Source organism: Oncorhynchus gorbuscha, linkage group LG02, assembly GCF_021184085.1.
Source record: "Oncorhynchus gorbuscha isolate QuinsamMale2020 ecotype Even-year linkage group LG02, OgorEven_v1.0, whole genome shotgun sequence".
NCBI classification, from domain to species: domain Eukaryota; kingdom Metazoa; phylum Chordata; class Actinopteri; order Salmoniformes; family Salmonidae; genus Oncorhynchus; species Oncorhynchus gorbuscha.
In genome coordinates this window covers 42542366-42549568 of record NC_060174.1, presented here as the reverse complement: position 1 = coordinate 42549568, position 7203 = coordinate 42542366, and positions in this window count along the sequence as shown.

The following is a 7203-nucleotide window of genomic DNA, read 5'->3' as shown; positions in this document are numbered from 1 at the left end:
TTTGGATGTCTTATTGTTATTTATTTATGTTTACCACAAAATGGATAGTTTGCTTCATCGACACACTACATATACAAAAGTCTGTGGAGACCCCTTCAAATGTGTGGATTCGGCTATTTCAGCCACACCCGTTGCTGACAGGTGTATAAAATCAAGAGCACAGCCATGCAATCTCTATAGACAAACATTGGCAGTAGAATGGCCTTACTGAGGAGCTCAGTGACTTACAACGTGGCACCTCATAGGATGCCACCTTTCCAACAAGTCAGTTAGTCAAATTTCTGCCCTGCTAGAGCTGCCCCGGTCAACTGTAAGTGCTGTTATTGTAAAGTGGAAACATCTAGGCGCAACAACGGACCAGCCGCGAAGTGGTAGGCCACACAAACTCACAGAATGGGACCAATGAGTACTGAAAAAATATTATTTCCTCAGTTGCAACACTCACAGAGTTCCAAACTGCATCAGGAAGCAATGTCAGCACAAGAACTGTTCGTCTGAAATGGGTTTCCATGGCCAAGCAGCCGCATAAAAGCCTAAGATCACCATAAGCAATGCCAAGTGTCGGCTGGGGTGGTGTAAAGCTCACCACCATTGGACTCTGGAGCAGTGATGAATCACGCTTCACCATGTGGAAGTGTGATCGACAAATCTGTGTTTGGCGGATGCCAGGAGTTTGGTGACGGAAGAATAATGGTCTGGGGCTGTTTTTCATGGTTTGGGCTAGTCCCCTTAGTTACAGTGAAGGGACATCTTAACACTAAAGCATACAGTGATATTCTAGACGATTCTGTGCTTCCAAATCTGTGGCAACGATTTGGGGAAGGCCCTTTCCTGTTTCAGCATGACAATGCATCCGTGCACAAAGCGAGGTCCATACAGAAATGGTTTGTCGAGATCGGTGTGGAAGAACTTGACTGGCCTGCACAGAGCCCTGACCTCAACCCCATCGAACTCCTTTGGGATGAATTGGAAGGCCAACTGCAAGTCAGGCCTAATCGCCGACTTCACTAATGCTCTTGTGGCTGAATGGAAGTCCCAGCAGCAGTGTTCCAACATCTAGTGGAAAGTCTTCCCAGAAGAGTGGAGACTGTTATAATAACTCCATATTAATGCCCATGGTTTTGGAATGAGATGTTCGACGAGCAGTTGTCCACATACTTTTGGTCATGTAGTGTAGCTATAACATATGCTTTCATTGATAGAAGACACGCTAGAGAGGATCACAACCATTACAATGATCTACTTAAAATTGACACATTCACTTATAGTGTATTAAAGTAGTCAAAAGTTTAGTATTTGGTCCCATATTCCCGGCATTCAATGACCACATCAAGCTTTTGACTTTACAAACTTGTTGGATTCATTTGCAGTTTGTTTTGGTTGTGTTTAAAATTATGTTTAGCCTAACTGAATGGGGAATAATACATTCTGTCATTTTTAAGTCACTTTTTATTGTAAATAAGAATAGAAGATGTTTCTGAAAACTTCTACATCTATTATCACAGTAGCATCCACATTTAATTGGATCTCCAACAACAAGTGGTGTGAACACCAAGTCATACTGTACACCCTGATACTGTTATGTCCTCAGGTTGATCTGTATTGTTGCTAGCTCTCTAATCAACTGACATCAAGCCAGCTGTGGAATGTATAGTAAGCCAAGGCTTAGAGCTAATGTCATCCCACTGGGCACAGATGTCAATTCAACGTCTATTCCATCATTGAAATGATGTGGACAACAACGTTGATTCAACCAGTGTGTGCCCAGTGGGATGTGATAAGAGAGGGATGAAGTGTGTTTACACTTACACACACTGACTGCGCTGACTGGTGCAAAGCAACAATGTTTCTTTCACTACTTTTGTGCTGTTTGGCAAAGTCAACTCCAGTGAAAAGGACAAAAGGGCTTCTGTTCCTAATAACACCTTTGAGTAGGCCTGATGACAAAGACCACCCCCAGTACGGTAGGTCTATGTTGTCACAATTAGTTGAACACCTTGATTTCTTGTTAGGCTGTTATTTCTGAACACAGCCATCACTGCAAAAGTTACCAATTGTCACTATTGTGCATTTTTGGTATCGACCAAACAGAGGTGGTTGATACCTTGGAAAATGGTGCAGACGGATAAGGTCTGCCGTGCTTCAAAGTCTTAGGAAACTGTGCAGTATTACATGTGTTTTCTTCAATTAAAGTCACATGCATTTCGCTACACCTGCAATAACATTGCTAAACACATGTATGTGACAAATACAATTCGATTTGATCTCTAGTCTTTAACATGACATTTGTATTTCTCCGTTTGGATTGTTAGGTAATATTTCAAAAACTATTGTCTGATTTGTAAGACGAGTTGATAAGTCAACGGTTTGTCAGCTATTTGAATCAGAGAGCAGTAAGCTGATTTCCAGTCACTTCTTACTTCTGTTTTAGTCAAGGTCAGTGAAGGACAGACACAGCCTTGGGGTTTCCCTGTATCAGTAATGCTCTGCATAGTAATGGATAAGCAGTCTAGTAGTTAAATATTCCAAACTGCAACATTTCCACCCTCACTGGCGAAGCACAATACTTTCTATCTGACTAAATCTTTACACAGTTGTAACCAGAATTCAGGACACTGGTGAAAGTATCTAACAGGCTAAGATATAAGGAGAGTAACTAGTATGTATATCAACTTATTCTAACCCTTACGAAAAAAGATTGCAGTCAGAGTGCAGTATAACTGCAGTACACTGCAGTTATAGTTAGAGTGCAGTATAACTGCAGTATGCTGCAAATACTGCTTCCAAAAGAACAGTCTTTTTACTGTAGTAATTTTGCAGTGCAACTGCAATTACAGTGCTGTATAACTGCAGTTCAGCTGCAGTACACTGCAGTTATTCTGCAATTACTGTGTCCAAAATACCACAGTCGACTGTAGTTACTATACTTTTACTGCGGTTTCAAAACTGAAATATTTTTCTGTAAGGGAATCAAATCACTGCAAAATTACTTATTTTGGTCACAGTATTTGCAGCATACGGGTAAGGGTTAGAATGCGTTGATATACATACTAGTTTACCCTCCTTATCTTTTAGCCTATTAGATACTTTCACTAGTATCCTGAATTCTGGTTACTGTGTAAAGATTTAGTCAGATAGAAAGTATTGTTGCAGATTGGAATATTTAACTACGAGCTCTGTATCTCAGTGCTGGAGGTGTCACTACAGACCCTGGTTCGATTCCAAGCTGTATCACAACTGGCCATGATTGGGAGTCCCATATGGTGGCTCACAATTGGCCCAGCGTCGTCTGGGTTAGGGTTTGGCCGGTGTAGGCCGCCATTGTAAATAAGAATTTGTTCTTAACTGACTTTGCCTAATAAAGTTTAAATATTTTTTTATTTTAATGCAACAGTTCTCTCACGTCACCCCGCTCCTCCGCTCTCTCCACTGGCTTCCAGTTGAAGCTCGCATCCGCTACAAGACCATGGTGCTTGCCTACGGAGCTGTGAGGGGAACGGCACCTCAGTACCTCCAGGCTCTGATCAGGCCCTACACCCAAATAAGGGCACTGCGTTCATCCACCTCTGGCCTGCTCGTCTCCCTACCACTGAGGAAGTACAGTTCCCGCTCAGCCCAGTCAAAACTGTTCGCTGCTCTGGCTCCCCAATGGTGGAACAAACTCCCTCACGACGCCAGGACAGCGGAGTCAATCACCACCTTCCGGAGACACCTGAAACCCCACCTCTTTAAGGAATACTTAGGATAGGATAAAGTAATCCTTCTCACCCCCTCCCCCCTTAAAATATTTAGATGCACTATTGTAAAGTGGCTGTTCCACTGGATGTCATAAGGTGAATGCACCAATTTGTAAGTCGCTCTGGATAAGAGCGTCTGTTAAATGACTTAAATGTAAATGTAAACTCAACCCCACTGACTTCTATAATACAATTCAAGGTAAAACTCTTCATAAACCAGACATGAGTTCAAAATGAGAAATGTGTTTGACTTAACCTTGTTGCCTGAAGTGTTTTCATGACCGCTAATAGTTTAGAAATAATCCACTTTATTATTATGCAATGATTTCCCACGGTCAACGAGAACCACCAGAGCCATCCAGTTGTCTATGGCTTTGGGATTATTGGACGGGCAGCGCCATCTGGTGGAGATACAGACAACACGTTTTCCATCTCCATCATCAAGTAACTCCCACTTCTTTCACCATAGGGCTTTTCACACTACTTGAGCCGAACCGAGGCAAGCCAAACCAAGTTGTACAGAGCTGGCCTAGTTACACACCCACCTTAGTTGCTCACACTGTACTGGAAAGGGCAATGTGAAAAGAAAATATCTGAGCCAGCAGTTTGGTCTGGGTCGGCATGGTAGTGTTAAAAAGGCACATGTTTCTCCGGCGTACTCTTCCTATGTCCTGTGCCTCTTTCAATTAGCATTTTATAGAATATCAAACTCATGGACAACATAAAAGCGGACAAAAAGTTTGTCACATTGTTTTATTATAATAATGCAATCCATGTCATATCAGCAGCCAGTAGCCATACATCTCTGAACAATTTGCTGTGAATTAAGGCAGAAAAATAAAACGTATGTACAGTTGATTTCTTAACATGGGAGAGCACAGGACACAAATGTTAAACACTGACCGAAACAACCTATGGAAACATAAAGGTGGTTTCTTAACTACCTATTTTTCCAATAAACATCTTACCCGCACAATGAACAGAGCTAGCCTGGTCCCAGATGTGTTTGTGCTGTATCGCCAACTCCTATTGGTCACTGGCGTAACAATGAGTATAGAAATTGGCAAGACTACAAACACATCTGAGACCAGCCTAGAACAGAGCAGGGTCATTGTTGGAATAATCCCCAGTAAAAGCTTGACATTAGTCGTATACAGTATATGCAGAAATAAGTATGAGTATAAGGCACTTGTTAAGAACTTATTAAAAGCTGAGTAGCACAGAACCATTAGTTTATCAAAACCCAGAAGAGGTGTTCGGTACAATGAGGGCAACTGTTGCATACAATCGATCAACGATCAACTCGTTTTATCAGGTTTTAGTCAGTGCTATAGTGTTACATTAGCCTGGTTCCAGATCAGTTTGTGCTGCTTTGGCAACTCCTCTGGTCATTGTCACGCCAAGGAATTGGCAAGACATGAAAAACGGATCTTGGTCATTATCCACAAAGCTTCTCAGAGTATGGGTGCTGATCTAGGATCAGGTCCCCTCTGTCCACATAATCATATTCATTTTGCTATAAAAGATTTAAAAAACTATCTTAGATCAGCACTTGTACTCTAAGACACTTGATGAATACAGGCCCTGGGACAAGTCTAGTTTTCCATATCTGTCAATTGAGCCAAACCACTCCCTCTTAGGATCTAACAGAAGTTGTTTTAGTGTTACTTAGGGCTCGATTGAATCCGTAGCGTTGAAGATCTGCGCTGTAGCATGATAGAAATGTCAAGGTCATTTCCCATTGAGATGACGTATGCAGCGTTTACCACGAAGGCAAAATCCCCGCGAATGCAGGAACATTGCTTATGAATTGCTATCGCCCTGCAGCACAGGTCTTCAGCCCTGTGGATGAAATGGAGCCCTTAAGGTTTGAATAAGTATTCAGATGTTGCTACTTGGAAAAACAAACACATGCAATAAGACCTCGAATCTTTGGTCCCATTTCTTTACAGATCAATAAGATTCAACATTTTGGCAAAGTAATACATATTTTCAACACAAGATAAAGGAGAAAACTAACGCTGTCGGTTCATTTGATGCTGTTACGTTAACAATACTGCATAAGTGTACATACACAGTTCTGCTTCTTCCTCAGCAATTGGAAATACATGTGAATGGTGACCGAACTTCATACTATCTACACTATTCTAATATTTCAATAAGTGATTTATCCGTTGACATTTCACATATCGTAACAATTAGTGACATATCAGCACTTTTGGACAGTTCATAGGCTACCATCTACCCCTTTCTTCAGTAACAAAGCCTTGAACCATTGGTTGTATAACTGTGCATAGTGTATAATGAGAATCAGAACAGAGCAGAACAGAAACAGTCTGCCTGTTGGTTGATGTGAGCATAAATGCTTCAGAAACAGACATCCTTTAAAAGTGACTTTGCCCCATAGGGCCACTGTATAGACATCTCATCCAGGACTCAACGCAGTCCATACATCAATTAATACACTGGATAAAATACAATTATTTACCACAGAATTACTAAACTCTTCAAATGTACAGTATCAGTCAAAAGTTTGGACACACCTAGTCATTCAAGGGTTTTTCTTTATTTGTACTATTTTCTACATTGTAGAATAATAGTGAAGACATCAATACTATGAAATAACACATATGGAATCATGTAGTAACCAAAAAAGTGTTAAACAAACAAATCAAAATACATTTTATATTTTAGATTCTTCAAAGTAGCCACCCTTTGCCTTGATGACAGCTTTTCACACTCTTGGCATTCTCTCAAACAGCTGCATGAGGTAGTCACCTGGAATGCATTTCACACAACAAGTGTGCCTTGTTAAAAGCTCATTTGTGGAATTTCTTCTGAATGCCTTTGAGCCAATCAGTTGTGTTGTGACAAGGTAGGGGTGGTATACAGAAGAAAGCCCTATTTGGTAAAAGAACAATTCCATATAATGGCAAGAACAGCTCAAATAAGCAAAGAGAAACGAAAGTCCATTATTACTTTAAGACATAAAGGTAGGTCAATCCGGAAAACTTCAATAACTTTGAAAGATTCTTCAAGTGCAGTCGCAAAAACCAAAACTGTCTCTAATGAGGACCGCCAGAGTTACCTCTGCTGCAGAGGACAAATTCATTAGAGTTAGCCTCAGAAATTGAAGCCAAAATAAATGCTTCACCGAGTTCAAGTTACAGACACATCTCAACATCAACTGTTCATAGGAGACTGCGTGAATCAGGCCTTCATGGCAGAAACCACTACTAAAGGACACCAATAAGAAGAATAGACTTGCTTGGACCAAGAAACACGAGCAAAGGACATTAGACCAGTGGAAATCTGTCCTTTGGTCTAATATGAGATTTCTGGTTCCAACCGCCGTGTCTTTGTGAGATGCAGAGTAGGTGAACTGATGATTTCTGCATGTGTGGTTCCCACCGTGAAGGTGTGATGGTGTGTTGGTGCTTTACTAGTGACACTGTCAGTGATTTAT